The sequence below is a fragment of the Ceratotherium simum genome, chromosome 31, assembly GCF_057802395.1.
Source record: "Ceratotherium simum simum isolate JZ-2026a chromosome 31, ASM5780239v1, whole genome shotgun sequence".
Lineage (NCBI taxonomy): Eukaryota > Metazoa > Chordata > Mammalia > Perissodactyla > Rhinocerotidae > Ceratotherium > Ceratotherium simum.
In genome coordinates, this window is record NC_141930.1 from 32,953,802 (window position 1) to 32,976,801 (window position 23,000).

Below are 23,000 nucleotides of genomic sequence, written 5' to 3' on the forward strand. Positions count from 1 at the left end.
AGCAAATACCATTTCCACCCAGAGTTAAAATTTTCTTCTGCTTTCTTTCCTTCACAACTCGTGGGAAAAACAAAGACCTTGACATTTATTCCAGGTACTCCCCACTGACCAAGGAAAACAACACAAACAAACAAACAAACAACACAACTAGGAAATATCAGAACTGGAAGCTATCTCCTTGGTTCTACATTTGGTTCTCACATGGACTTTTAGACAGTGTATTTTTAAAGACATTACTTTTGTTTCATTTCTAATGAGACAGTAAAAAACTTAATTTTGAATCAAAAGGGAGGAGCATTTTTGTATGTCTCTTTTTCCCTTTTACAAATGGATAATGTTGCTTAAATACCTTCCTGCAACTGAATGATGAGCTATTGTTCCACTTATATTTCAGAATCTATTAAATTTCAGGAAAAACTCAGTTAAATTACTCCTCTGCAGCAAACTCCATTGGTCCCAAAACCTGGGCTCTTTCAGTGTGCTGCATTTGATTCTATCTGGCAAGTGCTCCAGATTTTGCCTAAATTTCTTTCTCTCAAGAAACGTTGCCCTTCTATTTTCAGATGACAATTATTGACTGCCTATAGTGGTAAATAAAACAGTCACTGTCCATGAAACTTGTTAATGCTTATCTATTGGATTTTACTTCTGCCATCTTTCTCTGATACATATATTTTAACATTTCCTTGATGTCTTGATGTTTTGTGCCACCTTTTTTCTAAATTTTAAGAAATTGCTTACTGTGAGATAATTGTAGATTCACATGTGGTTGTAAGAAATAATAGAGAGAGATCTCAAATACCAGTCACCCAGTATCCCCTAATGGTAACATCGTGCAAAACTATAGTACAATATCACAATGAGGAAACTGACATTGACATAACCCATGGACATTATTCAGATTTCACCAGTTCTACCTGCGTGCAATTCTGTGAGTGTGAATGTGCATGTGTGTGTATTTAGTTCTGTTCACTTTTATCACATGAATAGATTCACATGACAACAATCAAAATATAGAATAATTCCATGAGAAGGATTCATTGTGCTGTCAGTTACCCCTACCTCTACCCCCAACCACTGGTAACCATTAAACTATTCTCCATCTCTTTAATAATGTCATTTCAAGAATGCTGTGTAAATAGAACCATGCAGTGTATAACATTTTAGTTTGGCTTTCCACTCAGCATAATTGCCTTGAAATCTAGTCGAGTTGTGACATGTATCCATATCTCATTCTTCTTTATCGCTGAGCAGTATTCCATGGTATGGATGTACCACAGTTTGTTTAACCATTTACCCATTGAAAGACATTTGGTTATTTCCAGTTTTTGAGTATTTTGGGTGTGAATAAAGCAGCTGTGGACATTCATATATAGGTACTTATATGAGCATAATTTAATTTCTCTAGCATAAATGCCAAGTAGAGCATTGGATCGTATGGTAAGTACATGTTTAGTTTTGTAGGAAATGGCCACACTCTGTTCCAGAGTTGTAACATTTTACATCCCCCAGCAATGTACGAGTGATCCAGTTCACCCACATCTTTACCAGCATTTATCACAATTTTTTGTTTTAATTATTCTGATGTCAAAAATCAGGTGGATATATTTGTGTGGGTCTATTTTTGGGTTCTCTCTTCTGTTTCATTGACCTATATGTCTATTCCTCCTCAATATCACACTATCTTGATACTGTAGCTATATGGTAATCCTTAACATCTCCTGGACTGATTCTTCCCACTTTATTCTTCTCTTTCAAAATTTTTCGTGCTATTTAGCTTCTGTATCTATCCATGTATAATTTAGAATAAACTTCTTTATGTCTAAAAAAAGAATCTTACTGAACTTTTTGATAGAAATTGCATTATACCTATAGATCAATTTGGGGAGAAATGACATTTTTTCATGTGAAGTCAAACAATCCAAAAACATGCAATGTATTTCCATTTATTTAGGTATTCAGTGATTTCATTAAGCCACTTTAATAAGAATTTTGTAATTTTTAAGATACAGATCCCATACACATTTTGTTAGATTCATACCTAAATATTTCATTTTATTTGGAGTGACTATAAATGATATTGTTTTTAATTTTGGTTTCCATAAGTTCATTATTAGTATGTAAAAATGCAATTAATTTTTGTTTATTGATCTTATATCCTGCAATTTCACAGAAATTACTTATTACTTCTAGGAGATTTTTTTTTTTTTTGTAGATTCCTTAGGATTTCCTATGTAGACAATCGTGTAATTTACAAAGAGCCACAGTTTGATTTTTTCTTTCCACTCTGTATGCCTTTTATTTATTTTTCTTGCCTCATTGCAATGGCTAGAACTTTTGATACTATGTTGAGTAAGACTAGTGATGGGACATCCTTGCCTGTTCTTGATCCTAAGGGAAATCATTGAATCTTTTATTGCTAAGCACAATGTTAACTGTAGGACTTTTATAGATGCTCTTTATCAGGTGGAGGAAGTTCCCCTCTATTTGTAGTTTGCTAAGAGTATTTTTTTTATCATGAATAGGTGTTGAATTTTGTCAAATGCTTTTTCAGAGTCAAATGATATGATCATATATAATTCTTTTTCTTGAATGTGTTGATATGATTGGTTATAATGATTGATTTTTTAATGTTGAACCAAATCCCAATTTGTCATGGTATATAATTCCCTTTATACTTTGCTTTATACTATACTTTGATTTGCTAATATTTTAGGGAACAGCATGTGCAAGAGTCACATAGTGGGAGGGGGCACAGCACATTCTGGAAAACAGAAGACTGTTGCTTTGGTTGAGGTGCTGGGTGAGCCGAGCCTTGAGAGTGAGGGTGACTGGTAGGGGCAGGGTCTCAGAAATCACATTAAATAATTTCTGCCTATTTTTTTTTTTAACCTTAACAGCTATGGGAAGATATTGATAGGTTTTGGGAAGAAGGTCAATAAGGCATTTTTAAAAGCTCACTGTATTTGCAGTGTGAGTGGGATAAGAGGATTCGGCATAGCACGTGTGAAGGCCCTGTGGGATCCAGGTGGCATGGGGGCCATAACCACCCTCTGCGTCTGCTCGGTACTCAATACACAATATGAACTCTGCAGCCAGCATCAAGGCTCTTTGCTTGTGGTTCCAGTAGTTGTGCGACTAGAGGACAGAGCACAGGAGAGGGAGGGGGGCAGCGAGACGGAGGGCTGAGGGTGAGGGAGGAGGAGGGGAGTCAGGCGGGCCAGAGTGGAAGTACCACGCCACTCCTTGGAGTTTTTCATAAACTGAGCGGGCAGGTGTGAAGTGAGTGAGACTCGATCACATCCAAGCCTGGAAAAGCACTGTAAGAGGAGCGATGAGGATTAACAGGGGCTGGTAAGAGGAGATGGTGGGGAAGGAAGGTCCGAGAGTCTGACATCAGCCTTTGCAGAGAGGTAACTGTACTGTGTGCCAACCTCCTTCAGGCGGGGGCCAGTGGACTGGAGGGGGAGGCAGGGCCGAGAAACGTTTCCGAGGCAGGATGTGCGGGGGGAGGAGCACAGACCGTGGAGTCTTCCACCTGGCTGGAGACAGTGGCTGTTCATCAGGTTAAGAGGAGGAGAAAGAGGCGCTCAGCGCTGACTGGGCCTCAGGCAGTTAGTTCCTTCCCTCGTTCACTGAAGAAATGTTCATTAATGCCTGCCATGTGCCAAGATTGTTCTTAAATGACAGGCCTACGGGGCTGGAGCGAACACCTAGCTGTGGTGCTCCACCGCGGGAAATGTGTGGTCCCATGCAGCGCTCCTGTTTGGCACGTGTGAAATAGCAAAAGAACAAAACAACGTGGAATTTAAATAGGATGTTATTGTTATAGCTGAAACTGCTATGAGAGTTTAGAGTAGAGGACAGGTGGTTTCATTATTAGAAAAGGAGAGTTTCATTTTTTATTTGTTATTTTTAAGAGAAAATGTGGTAGAGAGATGGTGGCTTTGGTTTCAGAAATGAAGATGTCTTTTAGGCAGTTGGAAATATCATACTAGAACTTTGATGAGAGGTCAAGACTGGAGACATGGTTGAGGAAATGATAAGCATCGCGGTGCCAAGTCCAAGAGAGTGAAAGAACAATCCAGAGAGTACATTTTAAAAATTAGTTGGAAAGTTCCAACCTGCTTTGTATTATGTTGCAAACAAATTTTTAGATTTTTTTTGTATCTAAAGAATGATTACTCATATATCCAGAAATTATTTAAGTATTAAAAATATCAGTGAGAATCTTAAACTTTAATACTTAAAAGATTTTGAATTGTTTCCTTTGATTAGTTTTTACTTTGTTTTAAAACTCTTGCTTTCAAAAATTTTAATTACAATTAAGATTTAAGTAATGACTATTTGTTGAACAAATTAATTGATGAAGGAAGATGATGATCATAGCCTTTGTTCTTTACAACTGCCGGTATATACCTCAGAGCACTATGATAAACATCAGCTGAAGTGGTGCATATTCAGTGCTATACAAATGTATATACAATGCTGTATTCAGTGCTCTACAAATGTATACTGCTCTTCTCGGAAATCTGTATCTTGCTTAAATATCTAGCTTAGTGAAGGAATTATGGCTAAAGATATAAGCATCCATTAAAAAATCATTAACAATTCAAATTGGGGGTTTATTAGGTTTAGAGTGTTGGGATAGGCATGTAGGGAGAAAGACAACACTCTGGGGGGGAGCCTTCAAACCTGTCCAGAAAAATAGTTACACAACCTTTGTCATTAAACCGGTGGTCTACCTCAGATATCTCTTTTTAGGCTATCAAGTTGAAGAATGGATCATGATTATTCTGATTCAGTGTTTTGCATGTGAAACTTCCAAGAGGCTCACAGCCCTCACCTTTTGCATTCTCAGGTCTCTGCAGTGCTAATTTTGTCCAGTAATATAATTTTGAGTCTCAGCGACTCCATGCTTGACTTAATACTGTCTTTTAATTTTACTTGGAGGTTTTAAAGAGCAGAGCAGAAAATAGTCTACACTTGATTTATTAGGTGTCAACCTAGAAAATACTGGTTGATTTTGTCTGGTATTTTTGTCTTGTATTTAGAGGAATATTTGTTTGAAATTGCTCGGCCAAATCCCTATTTATATTGTCTACATCTTTGATCTCTCTCCTATTAAGTAAGATGTTAAGGTTATCATACAAATACTCTGTGTTGGTGTTGATGAGCTATAAATTCCTAAAGAGTTAGAGATTATTCACCCACCCTCTTAGAGTCCCTGTTTTTAGGCCCCAACTATCATGGTCAAATTATTTCCATCCTTTTGTAAGAACAAGTGGAACTTAAATAGGCCAATTAATGTAGGCCTTACATGGAAAGGAATTTAGGGTATTGGAAGAATAGAGTATTTGAGATATGTCCTCTCTTTTTCCTTTAGGTTTCTTCAATTCTTATTCTTCAGTATATTATTCCATAGTGTACTGATCATAAAGTTTCATGGAGTGACAGGAATTACTTGCTCTTTGCTGATATGGTGAGAACATCATTCCTCAGCTTGAAAGATATACTTTTAGTCAAGGATGTTTAGTGTTAACCACAAAATAAGTATTCAAGATGTTTATTAACATAAAATGAAATATTCTTTTGCAGGTATGCTACTTAAAATTCCCTGTGAGCCAAGCAAACCTTCCTGTATCTCTTCTTCTGTTTGTTTTATTTGTGTTCTGCCCTCTTTTGTTTCTTTCTCCTTCATGTCTCCTCCTTTTCTGAAAGTGAATCATCAATAGACTTGATTTCTATTCGTGGTAAACACATGGTATGCAAATCTTTTCCTCTTGTTCTAATGCTCCCAAAACAAAATCTACCCAACTGGGCTCGCGTGAGTTACATTTTAACAAGGTCTGTCAATTCCAGGTCAGTCCAGTGGGCATAGGTGGGAGCCAGTCTTAAATTACTTTACAGGGCTCCTTTGGAAATGGAAATGAGAGAAGGCAGAGGAAAAAAATAAGTACTTATCTGTAGTCTTCAGAATGTTAATGAAATGTTTTACAATCCCCAGCACGGCCAATACGGAATTTTCCCTTTTCCCTCAGCCTTGGATTTACTCCCAGATTCGATTCTGGAGTTGCGCTGGTGGCACAGATAATTCCTGAGCACCTACTATGTGACAGGCACTGTTCCCAGAACAAAACATACTCGCACAACTTAGGATCTCATGAGAGCCGGCAGGAAACAGACTGCTGTAAAAATAGCCACAACACATCTGGTGTTTGTAGTGAACATAGAGGAATGAATTGTTTACACGCATGTGGGATCCCTGTCAGTACTTATTATACATAACCATCCATTATCATTGTTTCCTTTCCTGTCTTTTTCCATTAGATGATTAGCCCTTAGGGTCAGAGATTTTACCTTAATAGTCTTTGTATCCACAGCGTATAGACAGTCAGTGGTACATACTAAACAGTTGGTAAATTGTTCATAGACTAATTAGAGATATTCCCCCATCACTCCAAAATAAGGACTATGGTTTGATGAAACCCAGATTATGAAATAAAGCAATAATTTATTCACAAAATATGCTATAATTAAAAACATTCTGAAATTTGGGATGTGTAATGAGGGAAAGAATAATAAATAAAATTCAGGAGGGGTTATTAGTTTGTGTTGACTTTTTAAAAAATGGACTTTATATTTTAGAGTGGTTTTAGGTTCACAGCAAAATTGAGTGGAAAGTATAGAGTGCTCTTATACTCCCTGCCCTTCCCCAACAGAGACAGCCTCCCTAACTGTCAACATCCTTCTCCAGAGCAGTACATTTGTTACAATCGATGAACCTACATTGATACATCATTATCACCCAAAGTTTACGTTAGGATTCACTCACTCATGGTGCTGTACATTCTGTGGGTTTTGACAAATGAATGATGGCGATGCCAGCTCTAATATCAGTTTCCCTACGTTAAGCCCAGCATATACGGGGTTAAAACCAAAAGCACTCGTTCCCTTTCCATGCCTCTGTAAGTTACATTCACATGTAAATATCATTTTTTTTTTAACCTTTCTATCCCTGAATTTCACAAGGCAAATAGAAGTTATAAATTGTTAAAAGCCTGGGTGGTGTCATGCTGGGGCTCACACTGAAGTCTGGCTAGTTATGGGTCCTTTGAAGTTTTGTTACAGGGAAACTGATATCCAGAGAATATCAAGAAACTGAGGCTTCTAGACCCCAATTCCTTGGCTTCCTGGTGGCAAAATCCACCATTCATCACGGAGGCAGACAACCAAGGACACCCACCTGCAGATTCCTCTATCTCACCATCCTCCTCCCTGCAAATAGCCTCACAAGGCCAAATGCAGGCTGATGGGAAGGCACCAACCAGTGAAGCCACAGCTCCCCCTCCTCTATCTAAAACCTTGTACAACACATTCTTTTCCATGGATTTCATTTTAAAAACCCTAGCTATTAGTACTTCAGGATGACGGTGGGTTTTGAGGCACTGGCCTATCACATCCTCATTTTGCTAGCCAAATTAAAAATTACTCTTTCTTTTCCTCAATCCGTTGTCATTGTGTTCATTGATTTGGCTATGATGACAAGGTCAGTTTTTCAGCAACAATGGCATGTAACCACCATTATACTATCATACGGAGTATTTTCACTGCCCTAAAAATCCTCTGTGTTCCACCCTGGTAACCAGTGATCTTTTTAGTGTCTCCATAGTTTTGCCTTTTCCAGGATGTCATATAGTTGGAATCATAACAGTATGTAGCTAAAAGCGTTCTGATTACCAATTCCAATGTGTATGTTGTCAACCTACAAAAAGAGAAACCAGTTTAAGAGGCAAAGTATTTATTTGGGATCAAAGAATTGCAATTCAGGGAGCACAGATTGAGGTAGAAACCCAAATAGTGTCCCACTAGGGAGTAAAAGGGGCTTTTAAAGGCAAAGGATGGAGGATGTGTTGCAAAGAATTTTAATTGGAGATGGAGGCAGAGAGCTAGTCTTGACTAAACATTGATTGACTGTTGATTCTATCTTCAGAAAGTCCACAATCCTCAGTCTTTGTGATCAGGATGTCTGTTCTCCTGCTGGCTTCTCAAACAATTGCTTATAAAACAGTTGCCATTTTGGCCCAGTCCAAAAGTTTGGCCCAGTCCAAGGTTCAAGATGGCAAGGAATTTTCTTTGGAAAGGAAGTTCTGACTCTTAAAATGGTTCCACTAAAGTCAATTTTGACAATATGTGGGGGTGGTTCCGTACACCAACAATTCTCTGACACCAGCTGTATGTCCTATAATTCAGCTCAATTCTGAGACTATCTACCTAGAGTAGCATGAGATCCCACAGGTCAAGGGTTCAGTCTCACAAGACTGCCCTCTGTCCCCATCCCCCACTTCAGATGCCAGTTGCAAGTCCAGGTTGTCACCTATGCTTCTGATTGACTGGCTACAGATAGAAGGTTTCAATGACTCCCTCCTTGGGTTAGATTAATGCTGGAGCAGCTCACAAAACTCACAGAAACATTTTACTTACTAGATTACTGGTTTATTATAAAAAGACATAGCTTAGGAACAGCCAGATGGAAGAGATGTATAGGGCCAGCTATGGGGAAAGGGTTCAGAGCTTCCATGCTCTCTTTGACCGTACCGCTCTCCTCAAATCTCCATGTATTCACCAACCCAGAATCCCTCTAAACTCTATCCTTTTAGGTTTTTTATGGAGGCTTCATTACACAGGCATGATTAATTAAATCATTGGGTGATTCATTCAACCTTCAGCCCCTCTCCCCTCCCCAGAAATCAGAGGGCGGGACTGAAAGTTCCAACCCTCTATTCATGGTTGATTACCCTGGCAATCAGCTCCCATCCTTAGGTGCTTTCCAAAAGTCACCTCTTAACATAAACCGAGTAATGGTGGATAAGTGTTGGTTATGAATAACAAGACACCCATTTCACCTTTATGGTTCTGAAGTGATTTCAGGAACTGAGGACAAGAGACCAAATACTACGACAAAAGATGCTCTCATTGCTCTTATCACTCAGGAAATTGAAAGAGTTTTGGGAGCTGTGAGCCAGGAACTGTGGAAGAAGACCAAATATATTTCTTATAAATCACAATATTGAAGTGGCCTTTTCAGATTGTCCTCTTTCACTTAGTAATATGCATTTAAGTTTCATCCATGTCTTTTCATGGATTATTAGCTCATTTCTTTTTTAATATTCCATTTGCTGGATGTACCATAGTTTATTTATTCATTCATCTGCCAAAGGATGTCTTAGTTACTTCCAAGTTTTGGCAATTATGAATAAAACTTCTGTAAACATCTGTGTGTAGGTCATTGTGTGGACATAAATTTTCAACTCATTTGGGTAAACACCAAGGTGTGCAATTGCTGGATCATATAGTAAGAGTCTGTTTACTTCTGTAGGAAACCACCAAACTGTCCTCCAAAGTGGCTGTCCTGTTTTGCATTCCCACCAGCAATGAATGAGAGTTTCTGTTGCTCCACATCCTTCCCAGCATTTGGTGGTGTCAGTGCTTTGGATTTTGGCCATTCTAATAGGTGTGTAATGGTATCTCATTGTCCTAATTTGCAATTCACAAATGACATATGATGTGGAGCATCTTTTCATAGGCTTATTTTCCATCTGCATATCTTCTTTGGTGAGGTGTCTGTTCAGGTCTTTTGTGCAGTTTTTAGTTGAATTGTTTATTTTCTTACTGTTGAGTTTTAAGAGTTTTTTTTATTTTTTGGATAACAGTCCTTTATCAGATGTGTTTTTTGCAAATATTTTCTCCCACTTTATGGCTTGTCTTCTCATTCTCTTGACACTATCTTTTGCAGAGCAGAATTTTTTAATTTTTATGAAGTCCGGCTTATCAATTCTTTCTTTCATGAATCATGCTTTTGGGTGTCATCTCTAAAAAGTCATCACCAAATCCAAAATCATTTAGATTTTCTCCTATGGCATTTTCTAGTTTTATAGTTTTGCATTTTACATTTAGTTCTATGATGTATTTTGAGTTAATTTTTGTGAAGGATATGAGATCTCTGTTTATATTCATTGTTTTTTTTTCTTTGTGGATATCCAGTTATTCTAGCACCATTTTTGGACATGACTGTCTTTGCTCCATTGTATTGCCTTTGCTCTTTTGTCAAAGATAAGTTGACTATATTTGTATGGGTCTATTTCTGGGCTCTCTATTCTATTCCGTTGATCTAATTGTCTATTCTTTTGCCAATACCACACTGTCTTTATTATTTTAGCTTTATAGTAAGTTTTGAAGTCAGGTAGTGTCAATCCTCTGACTTTGTTCTTCTCCTTCAATATTGTGTTGGTTATTCTGGGTCTTTTGCCTGTCATATAAACTTTAGAATCAGTTTGTTGATATCCACAAAATAACTTTCTGGGATTTTGAAAGGGATTGTGTTGAATCTATATCACATTGGAAGAATTGACATTTGACTATTTTGAGTCTTCTTATCTATAAATATGGAATATTTCTCTATTTAGTTCTTCTATGATTCCTTCTATCAGAATTTGGTAGATTTTTCTCATATAAATCTTATACATATTTTGTTAAACTTATACCTAAGATTTTAATTTTGGGTGTGCTAATGTAAATGGTATTGTGTTTTTAATTTCAAATTCCTCTTGTTCATTGCTGGTATATAGAAAAGCGATTGATTTTTGTATGTTAACCTTGTATCCTGAAACTTTGTCATAATTGCTTATTAATTCCAGGAATCATTTTGTCTGTTCTTTTGGGTTTTCTACATAGACAATCATGTCATCTGCAATTGTGCTGACTTTTTTTTTTTTTTTTTTGGTAAGGAAGATTCACCTTGAGCTAACATCTGTGCCAATCTTTCTCTAGTTTGTATGTGGGTTGCTGCCTCACCATGGCTGGTGAGTGGTGTAGGTCTGTGTCCAGGATCCAAACCTGCAAACCTGGGCTGCTGAAGTGGAGCATGCCAAACTTAACCACTATGCCACAAGGCTGGCCCCTGTGTTGGCTTTTAAAGGAAGGTTGGGAAAACTTTCCTGCTTGCATAGGGAAATTTATTTTTAACTAATTAAATGCCCCTCCACTGAAAACTGTTCTACAAACAAGTTTATTGTACAGCACAATGGAGAACCTTTATCTATGTCCCTTAAGAGTACCAAATCTCCTCTCATTAAGGCTCTTTCCTAACCAGTTACCCCCAATTCTATTAAGATTGGTACTACATCTTGAAAAAGTTATCAAAAACAAAATCCTTGTATTTAAATCTGAAATTATGTATATTAGGAAAAATATCTTAGCTGGATACTTCAGAGATATTTTGCAAGGGCCAAATAAAATACTACACAATAGTGTTACTCAACCAGGTTTGCTTTTGCCTGTTGCCCAGAAACACTGAGACAAAGAGATTGCAGCAGAGAGAGGGTTTTAATCATAAGGCAAACAAGTGAGGAAACAGGAGAACGAGTCTCAAATCTGCCTCCTTGAAATGGGGACTCCGGGATATTTATGGGGTAGGGGCAAGGTGGTCTGAAGGGTGGAGAGAGATGATTAGAGGTGAGGTAATTGATGATCTGTGCAAGCGCAGTCAGACTTCTTGCCTCTTCATAGGATGCATGTTCACAACGTGGTGGCATTAGCATGGTCTGAGGGTGGAGTTTTTAGCCTTGACGAAAGGTCACTTATGGGGCATCTGCGCAGGCACAGTTGATGGGTTGGAGGTTTCAACTGGCCTGAAGTGGACAAGGGGCTCCTAATTCCTGAAAAATATCTCAAACATCTATTACCATGGTGACCCAGGTGCCAGGGAGATGTTATGTATAGGAATGTAGAGAGAGTTAGCTAGCATATTGCCTAAGCAGCACAGTTAACAATGGGTGGGTGAACAACTAAAAGCTATAATCAGTAATTGCAAAAAAGAAAGAAATCTTTCGCTACTAGTTACCTAATCATCAATAGCTGTTTACTGGTTCAATAGCCAGAGTGATCTTTTTAAAATACAAATTGTATTAAGTCACTCTCTTGCTTAAAACTCTCAAGGCAGCTTCCCCTGGCCCTTAATATGGAATCCAGGTTCCCTTCCATGGCTCAGGGCTTCTGTCTGATTTGGCCCTGCCCATCTCCCATCTTCATCCCTTCTCTCTTTCCTGGTGCTCTCTCTCCTCCCAGGACCCAAGTTCTCCCTTGTCCCAAGTTGCTGAGTCACTGCTTGGAAAGCTCAAATTTTGATTTTCAAAGTGCTGGCTCCTCTTGGCTCACAGGACTCCTACAGTGTTCCCTTCTCAGTGAGGCTGTTACCTCCCAAGGCAGGGTGGGGGAGGCATCTGCCTGCTGTAAGACATGCCAATAGTCAAGAGGCAAGGAGGGAGGAGAGAAAGGACTTGTTATTACAGCTTGCTAGCAAGAGGGAAGATGGCCAACTAATGTCCAAAAGAAACATCTTATAGAACAGAGACTGCAGGCTAGTTATATAGGGGGCTGCTCTCCAGGTGGGGGAGACATTTGGTCTCAGGGTGAGGGCATCCATCTGATCTCTGGGTGGAGGCAGACATCTTGTCTTAGTTCCTGATAGTCTTTTGTTTTACTGGATATGTGTCAAAGACCAGAGCAATGCCCTATGTCCTGATCTTTCAGTTGTCATTGATGATGACTATCAGCATAGACTCTGCCCAGTAGTCATCACATTCCTAAGGAACTCAAAAGAACAAAGTTATCAACTTATAGCAGCTGGGAGGGGCAATAAAATCTACAGAGCATGTCTGGGTTAGTTAATCAGAGGTCATTCAAAGTTACAATATGGTTTCTTTTCTACAGTATAGCTTCCCTTATGTCAACATGTGTTGAGCTGGTATCAAGACATCTCTGACCCTCAGAGCTCAATCAGCACCCATGGCCACCCCTTGTCAATGGTTGCCACACGCATCATTGTTATATCTTCCTCTATAGGTGTCTTCCTAGAACTTTTCCATGCTGATATTATCTTGCAAAGTTATGCATTTACTTCTCTATTATCGGTACCTGTCCACCGCTATACATGTTCCAAGAGTTGGGACTTTGGGAGATCATGTTCTTGCTCTCTCCCCTATCAAAATGCCCAGTGTCTAGACATGCAGTGGATATTTTTCACAGAAATGAATGGACAATCACTATAAAGCTTACAAAGATAATAAACCTTGAAAAATTTAGTGTGGCATTACTATAAAATGTAAAAGATGTAAAGGAAGAGTAGACACAGATACATGAAAGTATGAAATAATTCACATAATGCTTTGAAGAGAAACTGTTTTCCTTGACTACCCTCTTTTGGTGGCTTTTGATGTCCTTTTCTTCTGGTTTGTGATTTACACACGATCACTCACCCTGCTGTTGGTTAAGCATTTAACCTGGAGCTGCCTTTGAAGGAGTAAGCTGTCTCCCATGTCCACTCAGAGACACCATTGGGACTTACAGGGCTTGTTCCTTACCTCATGGAGAATTTTATTTCTCTACCTTTAAATAATTTCTTAGGCTTTCCACATGCCTTGCATGGTAATTTGTGAGTTGTTTTTTCAACTTTTACCTTATCTGGAAAACATTAATCTAATTTTAATTATGATAAACTCACATAAGAAAATACCTATTTAATTAGCAGTAACCTAGAGAATGACTAAAATCACATATCAGGCATTTGTACTAGTAGGACTTTTAGTGTCAATGTGACTAAATTATGGTTTTGTACAAACAGATTGGATGATAGGTTAGAAAACCAGTTGGGTAGCACTGAATCGAATTCCACTCCTTGCAAATACATTGGTGTTGCAATAAAATGGCTAGAAAGGACTGCCTTCTACAGGCCATGTGATGAGTCTATGGTATAATTATAGGTTTTATTAGATTTTTCTTTGCCACAAATCTATCTATTTAAGAAAAACACATTATATAAGCTTGGTTTGAAATCTAGAAGTTGGTTTTGTTTATAATCTGCATTTAGTTTGTAAATACTTAAGTGAGATATAGACTTTTCAGAAAATAGATGGGGATTAAAAAAAGGAAGACAAGGGCAGGCCCTGTGGCCTAGTGGTTAAGTTCGGCACGCTGTGCTTCATTAGCCTGTGTTCGGTTCCCAGGCGTGGACCTAAACCACTTGTTGGTGGCCATGCTGTCGGAGTGACCCACATACAAAATAGAGGGAGATTGGCAACAGATGTTAGCTCAGGGTGAATCTTCCTCAGAAAAAAAAATAAAGGAAGGCAAACTAATATTTGGAATTTAGTCTTGTTCTTCCTCTGTCTCTTATCCAGCTGTTTGGTAGACATAAAATTATTTCTACCACATATACAAACCTTAGATGAAAATATCAGATCAGTGATTAGGGAGGCTTATCGTTCTTCAAATTATGCAATTATGGGAAGTTTGCATGGAGATATGCATCGTAGTGAAAAGCTTATTCTGATCTAAAATTAGGACAAAACAGATTTTATTTTTGCTGAGTGACTATTTGGAATGTATTGCTAAAAATGAATCTTCCAGAGGCATTTAGTGTTTAACAATATTAAAAAATATTTCAAGAAATAGAATAAATGTGTAAAATTTAGGAGAACAAAAATTTTACTTTTATCTTCTTTTCTCTCTTTTTTCTTTACTCTCTATTCCCAGAATAAGTCCTTGCATGTTGTATTGTTATAAGTGATCCTGCAATAGCAGACAATTTTAAACACTGGCATTGCCATAAAGAGAAACATTTTTATAGTATTTTGCATTATTGAGCATGATTAATTTTCATCCATTTATTGTTACAGTGGGTTATGGTCCAAATGCTTATGGACTCCTACTGTGTACAGTACCGTGAAGCAGCTCTCATGTGCTTGCGCTCAGTTCAATTTTAGTGTGTTCAACGGTAAAATGATTCATGAATTAAAAACAAACAAACAAAACAAAATGCTACATTCTTTGGTAACAGCAGCACTATAAGGCATTTGGGATCAGCATTTAGAATTCTAAGGCAGACTCTGTCTCATTTCTAGTCTGTACTTATTATACATTCTTGTTTTCTACCATCTCAGGAACAATTTCTTTCTTGATGCAAAATATTTCTTCTAATTAGTACTACAGTGGCGTCACCTTATAAGTAGGGATGGACTGGTTAGCCTCTCATTCAAGATGTACTTACATTCTTTGACCTGGAGGAAGGCCAGGCAGGGGGTGTGGTTGTACGCATGCGAGAGAGTGATGCAGTCTTGCTTGAACTGCTGGAAGAGAGTTGAAAATCCCTAATAAAACTATGAAGTATTGCATGGGTCTAAAAATCTAATTTCCAATGGTATATTCTAAAAGGGTGACAAATGAAATCAAACTTTTCAATAGAGTTCACTGCTTTTTCGAGTACTATCTTCTTTTTTTTATGGTTAGGAAGATTGGCCATGAGCTAACATCCATTGTTAGCTGAGGAAGACTGGCTCTGAGCTAACACCTGTGCCCGTCTTCCTCTATTTTGTATATGGGACGCCACCACAGCATGGCTTGATGAGTTGTGTGTAGGTCCGCGCCCCAGATGCGAATCTGTGACCCTGGGCCGCGGAAGTGGAACATGCAAACGTAACCACTATGACACCGGCTGGCCCACCAGCTTCTTTTAATAGCTCAATGTCATGAAAATGTTAGAAGAATTCACACCAGATTCATAAACTTTGTAAATTACTTCACGTTTGTTTACCTCAGGTTAAGCCTTAGGCTGTTTTAAGTGTTGTTTAATGTTCTATGAATCTGTGATCTTATAACCTAGACTCTCAGTTGAAAAACGGCTCAGGTGAATAAGAGACAACACTGATTAATAAACAAGCCTTATGGACAGATGTGAAGACCTATCTTCCTCACTTTCTGTCTCTCTTTGCAGGGTCACGCCTGCCTTTTGCTGGTCGCAGGCGATATCCCTAAGAACAAGGAGGTGTAGGAGTGGGAGGTGAGGGCAGATGCACGGCCATTTCTGTGAACACTGTTTTTCTGGAGTTCACCAAGCCCTGAGGTGAAGTGGGATGTCAACAGGGTAGAGGAGCCCGGGTACTGCACTCAATAAGGGCCTTTGGCTCAAAGCTAGTGAGAGCTGTGCACTCTTCCTTGGGCTGCAGGGATATGGAACTCAGCGCTGCTCCCCTCGGAGCTTCTTTCAGTGGGAGAAGCGGAGGAGGAAAGCACCGATTTGAGTGTAATGAAGTCAGAGCTACAACTGAGTTACACACAGAGTGTCACAATCCTGCATTTCTTTCTGGAATGTTGAAGTCACAGAATCAATGTTCCAGTGAAGAAAGCTGAGGCTCAGAGGCTGGAGTGGTTTAGGGAACTAACATCATTAGTTACTGACTGAGCTCCAACTTCTGTGCGGATGTTGTGAAATGGTCAGTGATCCCATTTAAACCTAATGAAGCAAATTTTTTAAAAAAGCCAATAAAATCAGCTTACCCTTATAAAATGATCTATGTTTTACCTATATTTGAATATTTACCTGTTGGCTATTTAGTTATGTTTGAGTGTTTGCTATCCACACTTGCAAAAAGCAAAAAATTATAAAGCACGTTATGAAAGAAATCTGGAGTCTACCCCCAGTCAAAATGTTCTTCAGTCGTCCCTTCTCTGCCAGCACTTATAGTCCATGCCTGGAGCGCTTGGTAATACCGATATTATGACAGCTCGGCAGCTAATAGATCATGGCGCTCGGGAGCCTGAGGTCGAGAATGTTCACCTTTCTAGTGATGGGCTGCAGCACAGCGCTCCTGGGAAGAAGAGAGACTTTGCCCTTGAATATGTTCGTAAAACCTCATATTCTGGAAATGCTACTTTAATTTTGTAGCTAAGTTTATCAAAGAATAATAAAATAAGTGGTGTAAGAAACACATCTATACAAAGACAAAATAGGAGTTTCAATCAGTTTACTTATATTTTTCTTCACTTCAAGTATTACTAATAATGCTGTAGCTTTTATTTCTAACTCTAGCATTTTTTGCTGATGAGAAAGGTAAACATGTCAACTTGCCTAATGTGGCAAATGTCTTATTCTGTCTGTGACCGATTAGCATAGCACAATGTGAATGAGGAGAGTGCTGTTGATCAGCCAACAAGCATTAATGGAAAGCTTGATATTTTCAAGGCTTTGCTGTAAGCATCTCGGGTGTAGAAAAACCATTAAAAGGTTTTTGTCCTCAGGACCTTATTATATGTTTGAATAGAAAAGACACCAAATACCCAGAAATAAGTAATAAACAGAGTTTATTCTAAGTGTCTGAAGAGTATAGGTGGAGCGTGTAAGAGTTAGAGAAGTCTGGTTCCTGGGTGAGATGAGCAATTACAGGGTGATCCACAGAGAAGGAACTGGGCAGGGGGTGAACTGAAAGATGCATGAATTCTAATCAATTGTAGAGAAGGCAAAGAGCTAACAACAGTCACAAGGTTAGGGTGGGGAATCTTTAGGTGTTAAAAAGGATGGACAGGGAGCTATGAGCTTTCAGACAAAGTTTTCCTAAATCTCTTCTGGGCTAAGTCAGCTCCCACAGGGCTGGAGTGAGTCCATAGAGAGCTTCTTACTCACCTCTGCCTACTGTGGACTTTGCTAGTGGTGGCCATGACATTTTATCAGGTAAGTACTACTCATGGCAATCTGGACAAGCGGCCTACTCTCAAAGGGCAGACACTCCCTCCACAGTAAACATAATTTCAGGTTCTATTGAGAATGTTCTCCTTCTTGAGATACACTTTTCTCTTGCCTTCGGCAATATTGTGTTCTCATCATTGGCTAATTCTAGAACAAATGTCTGGCTTGTGGCAGGCATTGTTCAGTGACCTGAGAGTATGACGGAGAACCAAACAGATGGGGTCTATGTTCCCCAAGAGCTCTGGACACCCTTCTCAATCTCCTTTGACAACAGCCTTACCCTGGAGATTCCCAAATAGCCATCTCTAGCCCCAAATTCTCTTCTGAACTCTGGTCAAATGTGTCCAACTGCCACCTGGTGGACACCTTTGCTTAGATGTCTCATACTCAGCAAATCCCAAACTGAAACAGCAGTCTTCACACATTTCCTCCAAACCTGCTCCTTTCAAAAATATTGCACAGCTTGGTGAGTAGTCCTATTTCCAGTAATAGGGTAAGAGAAGGTCATCCTACCTGGGCCTTTCCTCTTCCCTTTGCTGGACTCCTCGCCCCTCAAGACACGTACATACATGCTCAATTCAATCATTAAACTCCTGCATCTCACCACCACTTTGCTGCCCATTGCTGTTTTCTTAGTTCAAGTACATATCCTCTCTCATGCGTGTTATTCCAAGTGGCTCCTACCTGACTCCCTGCTACCAGTTTTATTTTTTCCAATCTGTTCCTCTAGTTGTCATCAGAAGTAAAGTCTCTGAAAACGAATCTGATCGTACCACTTCCCTGTTTAATGTTTTCAGTGGATTCCTATTACCCTCAGGAAAAAGTCCAGACATAGCTCACATGGCCCTTGTTAACTGGATGCCACTACACGCTTCTCTGTCCTCTGCCCAGCCCATCTCCACGCATCAGCCACACTTCCGCGAGCTCCTCCGGTTCTCCTGTGACTGAGGCTCTGCACATAACGTTCTTCCCCTCCATCTGGGGCCTTGAGGAAGCCTTTCCTGACATTCAGGGCTGGGTTAGTTGCTTCTACTGTCACCTGAGTGGTTCTGGCAGAGTTGTTGCCTAATTGTCGGCTGTACCCGCTAGATCATACATTCTGGGAAGACAGTGCTAAGTCTGTTGTTTGTTTGTTTGCTTTTCTCACCTGTATCTGCAGGACATAGAGGAATTAGGAGTAGTAAATTAAAGAGTCTGGATTTAAATCCAGGTCAATTTGACTCTCAAATTGTGTTCTTTCTACCACATCCCTCCATCTTTCCCAAGTTAACCTCACACTAATTGGGAAGGTTAGGATTTTTTAGAATACTGTTCAGAAGGGATATTAATTGTCCTTCATAGATTTTTCCAAGATCTTCTGCTTGTAGAGTTTGACTAACTCGGTCCTTTTTTTTTTTTTTTTTGGTACATGGTATTTTAAAGAAACAACTCCACCTGTGTTTCTCCTCTACTGTCTACGCTACTCTCAATACTTCAGCTCTGATACTTTTGGTCATCAAACGTGGGGGGATTTTCCCCACGCCAGGCAATTCTGTGACACTAGCTGGGTGTCCTATAGTTTAGTTCAGTTCTGGTACTGTCTACCTGGAGATAGCATCAGATCCACAGGTTAAGGGCTCAGTCCCACAGGACTGCTTCCCCCTTCAGACACCAATTACAAGTCCAAGTTGTCACCTGTGCTTCTGACTGACTAGTTATAAATTGGAGATTCCCACAGCCCCCTACTAGATTCTTTTAATTTGCCAGAGCAGCTCATAGAACTCAAGAAAACAGTTTACTTACTAGATTACCAGTTTATTATAAAAGCATATAACTCAGGAACAGCCAGACGGAAGAGATGCACAGGGCAAGGTGTGAGGAAAGGGCACAGAGCCTCATGCCCTCCCTAGGCATGCCACCCTCCCAGCACCTCCATGTGTTCACCATCCCAGAAGCTCTCTGAAACTCCTCCTTTTTGGTTTTTATTGAGGCTTCTTTACGTAGGTATGATTGGCCACTGGTGACTAATTTAACCTCCAGCCTCTCCTACCTGGAGGTCCTGGGTGGAGGGCTGAAGGGGTGGGGCTGAAAGTTCCAACCCTCTGGTTCCCCCGGCAACCAGCCCCAACCTTAGGGGCTTTTCAAAATCACCTCGCTAATACAAACTCAGATGTGGTTGAAAGGGGTTTGTTATGAATAACAACCTTTCACCTTTTTCACTCTGGAGCTATTTCAGGACCTGGGGCTATTTGAGGACAAAAGACCAAATATTACAACAACAAATTTTCCCATTGCTTTTATGTTAGGAAATTCCAAGAATTTTGGGAGCTGTGTGCTAGGAACAGGATGAAAGATCAAATATATATTTCTTATTATAAATCACAATATCACACCTATAGAAATGAATTCTTGAATATAAGGGCTTGTTTTAGTTTTTGTGGTCTGTGCTCATTTTCAGTGCTAGATAGAACTTGTCAGACTGCAATTCTCAGGCAGTTGTCTGTCATTTGGGGATAAGTACAGATTGAAGCACAACCAGAGGCCGAAGCTCTTTGTTTCAGCGCTACTTTCTGCCCAGCAAACACTGGCTGTTAGATTTTTCTCTGGCTTTGTGGCCTCTGAGAAATCAGCTTTGGCTCTCTCTGCCCTTAACCCCCTAGAAGCTTCCTTTAGCGCATTGATATCCTGGGGCTGTGCTGGGACAAGCTTTGGGAAGAAAATGAGATTTGCCCTTGGGTGTGAGTGCCTGTGCCCAAGTCTTTGTTGTATTTGGCAATATCGAACACTTGTTCTTATCTGCAAGTGCACGGGCCCTTGTGTAAGATTATTTAGGGCCAGTGGGCTGGCAGCAAGAGGGAAAAGCACCGTGACTAATATCCTACTGTTTGAACATGAACCTTATTCAGTTGCAAGGGTAATGTTTGATGTTCAGTCTGAATTGTTTCACCAAAATAATTAGCTGGTAAGTGAAAAATACATTCAGTGTTTGATAGTTGATGGCTAAGTTAATTTCACTTGAATTTAGAGATTATTCAAGTGAGAGTTCATCTAATATGCTGCTCACAAAATATGCAAAATATTTACAAAATGTCAGGATCACACATTTCTTTTTGAATTTTGGTTAATAAAAGTAAATAAAATACTATGTATAAATTCTCAGAAAAGCATATATTTGTTCACATGTGATTCATATGAATAATTCGTGATTATGCCAAATAAACCTGATTTATAAATAATATCTGTTTTATAAATAACAGCTGATAGTAAGGTTAGGAAAATAGAGATAATTAAAACTTCACATTTACAAGGACATTTTCAAAATGTAATAAAAATTGAAGTATTAATCATAGCTTTTTAAAAATTAGTTCAGACACAAAGAAAAAAATGTCATACAAATTGGTTTTTAAGAACAATTTGTTTCTTTGTAAATTTCCCCCCAAGCCCAGATAAAGCTTATCTTTAGTCTGTGAGCCTTTTAACACAAATGACAAGCTCAAGATCCTGGAACTTGAAAACATCCAGCTTTTAAAGGTATAGAATCAATGGTGGAGCCCATATAGATAATCAGTAAAAGAATCTACAAATATGTTTACAAAGGAGTGGAAATCTGCTGTTCTTGGGGTGTCATATGAGTTGTCACAAAGAAAATTGTAAAATGAGATACTTCAAGCAGATATGTCCCTCTTTGAGTTTTATAGCACGTGAAAAGACAAATTACAACATACTTTTCAGAAGAAGTCTATTACAAAAATATAACTGCAGCAAATGTGACTGGTAAGCAAGTGAAAAGTGTGCCCTTTTAAGGCAATATATGAAAATACAGGTAAAGGCAAACTATTGAGTTTTAGCTATGGTTGGTATTTCTTGGTTGCCTGTGGGTGGCTGCTATCTTTTTGGAAAAGAAAAAAAAATCTAATGCTGGAAAGTATGTGGTTAAATTACAGATTACTTATCCCTCTTTTACCCAACTTCCAGTGTGGCCAATGACATTGGTTTTGCTTGACCCTAGTCACTCAGAAAGGAGGAGAGGCCCCCCTGCTGGTCCAGAGAAAGATTTGGCTGGTAGATCCCTGCTTTCTTATTTTTGCTGCTAAGAAAAAAAAAAGCCATTGTTATCATCATGAGTATGAAGGCCACACGCTATGGATGATAAAGCAAAAGAGTTGTCCCTGATGACACTGCTGGGTGCTGCAGCAACCCTGGACAGCGTCCTCTGGTCTCCTTCTGTCTGAGCCTGATTCAGATTTGCTGTTATTTGCAGCCAAAGTCATTCCTAACTGGTCCAAAAGGAAAGACAAGAAAAAAAGAGCACTTCTATTTACACATCTTCAGATAGTGATTAAAATCTTGCTTTTTAAAAAACTCCTCTGTCCTTTCACCACGTGTGTTGTGAGGAGCCTGAGGAAGCATTTGGCTTTCTTCCTGAGGATTGCAGAAGCTGCAGTGGTTTCCTACCTGCCCTGGGTCTGTCGGAAGTTTGCTGTTTTTTTACTTTCCCATGTTACCATTTATTTTCTGTGATATGAATTAGAAACACACAAAATAATCTGGAAAAAATCATGGCACACATTATCTTACACCCTTGTCCTTAAGAATTCTGGAATGTCTTATTCTTTGCAGGACTTTTCCTAACTAGGCCATTTGGCTTTTATTAATTCAGTTTGTTTTGCAGCCTGAGTGCAGTAGTTTATAAAAATTCATATCATAAGGACAAATTAGATAACTACACCTCAGTTTAACTGTTGTGTGGGATTGAAAGTCAACGCTGTTCCGTGGAATCAGCAAGGGGAAAGAGAGCGTTTCTCTTTTCTACATTTGAGTGTTTGAATACGTGTTTGTTTTAGGATTGTGTCTTTTTGAAGGGGTAGCAGTACAGCCAGAACTGCAATGGCCCCAAGGTACAGCTGTCAAGAAATATGTACCAAAAGGGAATTGCCTCATTAAACGTAGAACTTTCCTTTGTTCATTAGGATCTTGCCAGATGGAAGTTTAGTGTTTTGAAGGTAGGCATCCACGTGGAGTTTACTCCTGATATTGATGAATGACTGTCTGAATCCTGAGATGGAGGTCTTGCTGGAAGGCTTCAAGGTATGCCAGTGCAGGGTAGGACTCTCACTTTTGATGGTATGGAGATCTGTAGGTGTCAAGCCAGTCTATTGTTGAGTGGCCACAGTAGAGCCTCAGTGTTTATGAATCAAAAGAGTAAAAATAAACTCTTGAATTTAAATTTTTCATATTGCAGGATTCTTCCAAGTGGACCAAATACCAGTTTTTTCAAAACACTTCTATTGAACTTTCAGGTACAGTGACTTACTGTGTCTGATCAGAAGCACAGGCAGAACAGATAGAGTGTTGGACTGGAGAGGAAAAGAACTGAGATTCACAACGAAGAGGTCTGCTTTGTCCCAGATTACACTCCATCTGCAAACCCCCTGACTTCTGG

At 39.2% G+C, this 23,000-nt stretch overlaps 1 protein-coding gene across 1 annotated transcript in view; it reads left to right on the forward strand.

The window, feature by feature from the left end:
- Nucleotides 1–23,000, forward strand: part of PXDNL (peroxidasin like) — a gene marked incomplete at its 5' end in the record, with an annotated part of 397,680 nt that overhangs the window by 54,713 nt on the left and 319,967 nt on the right.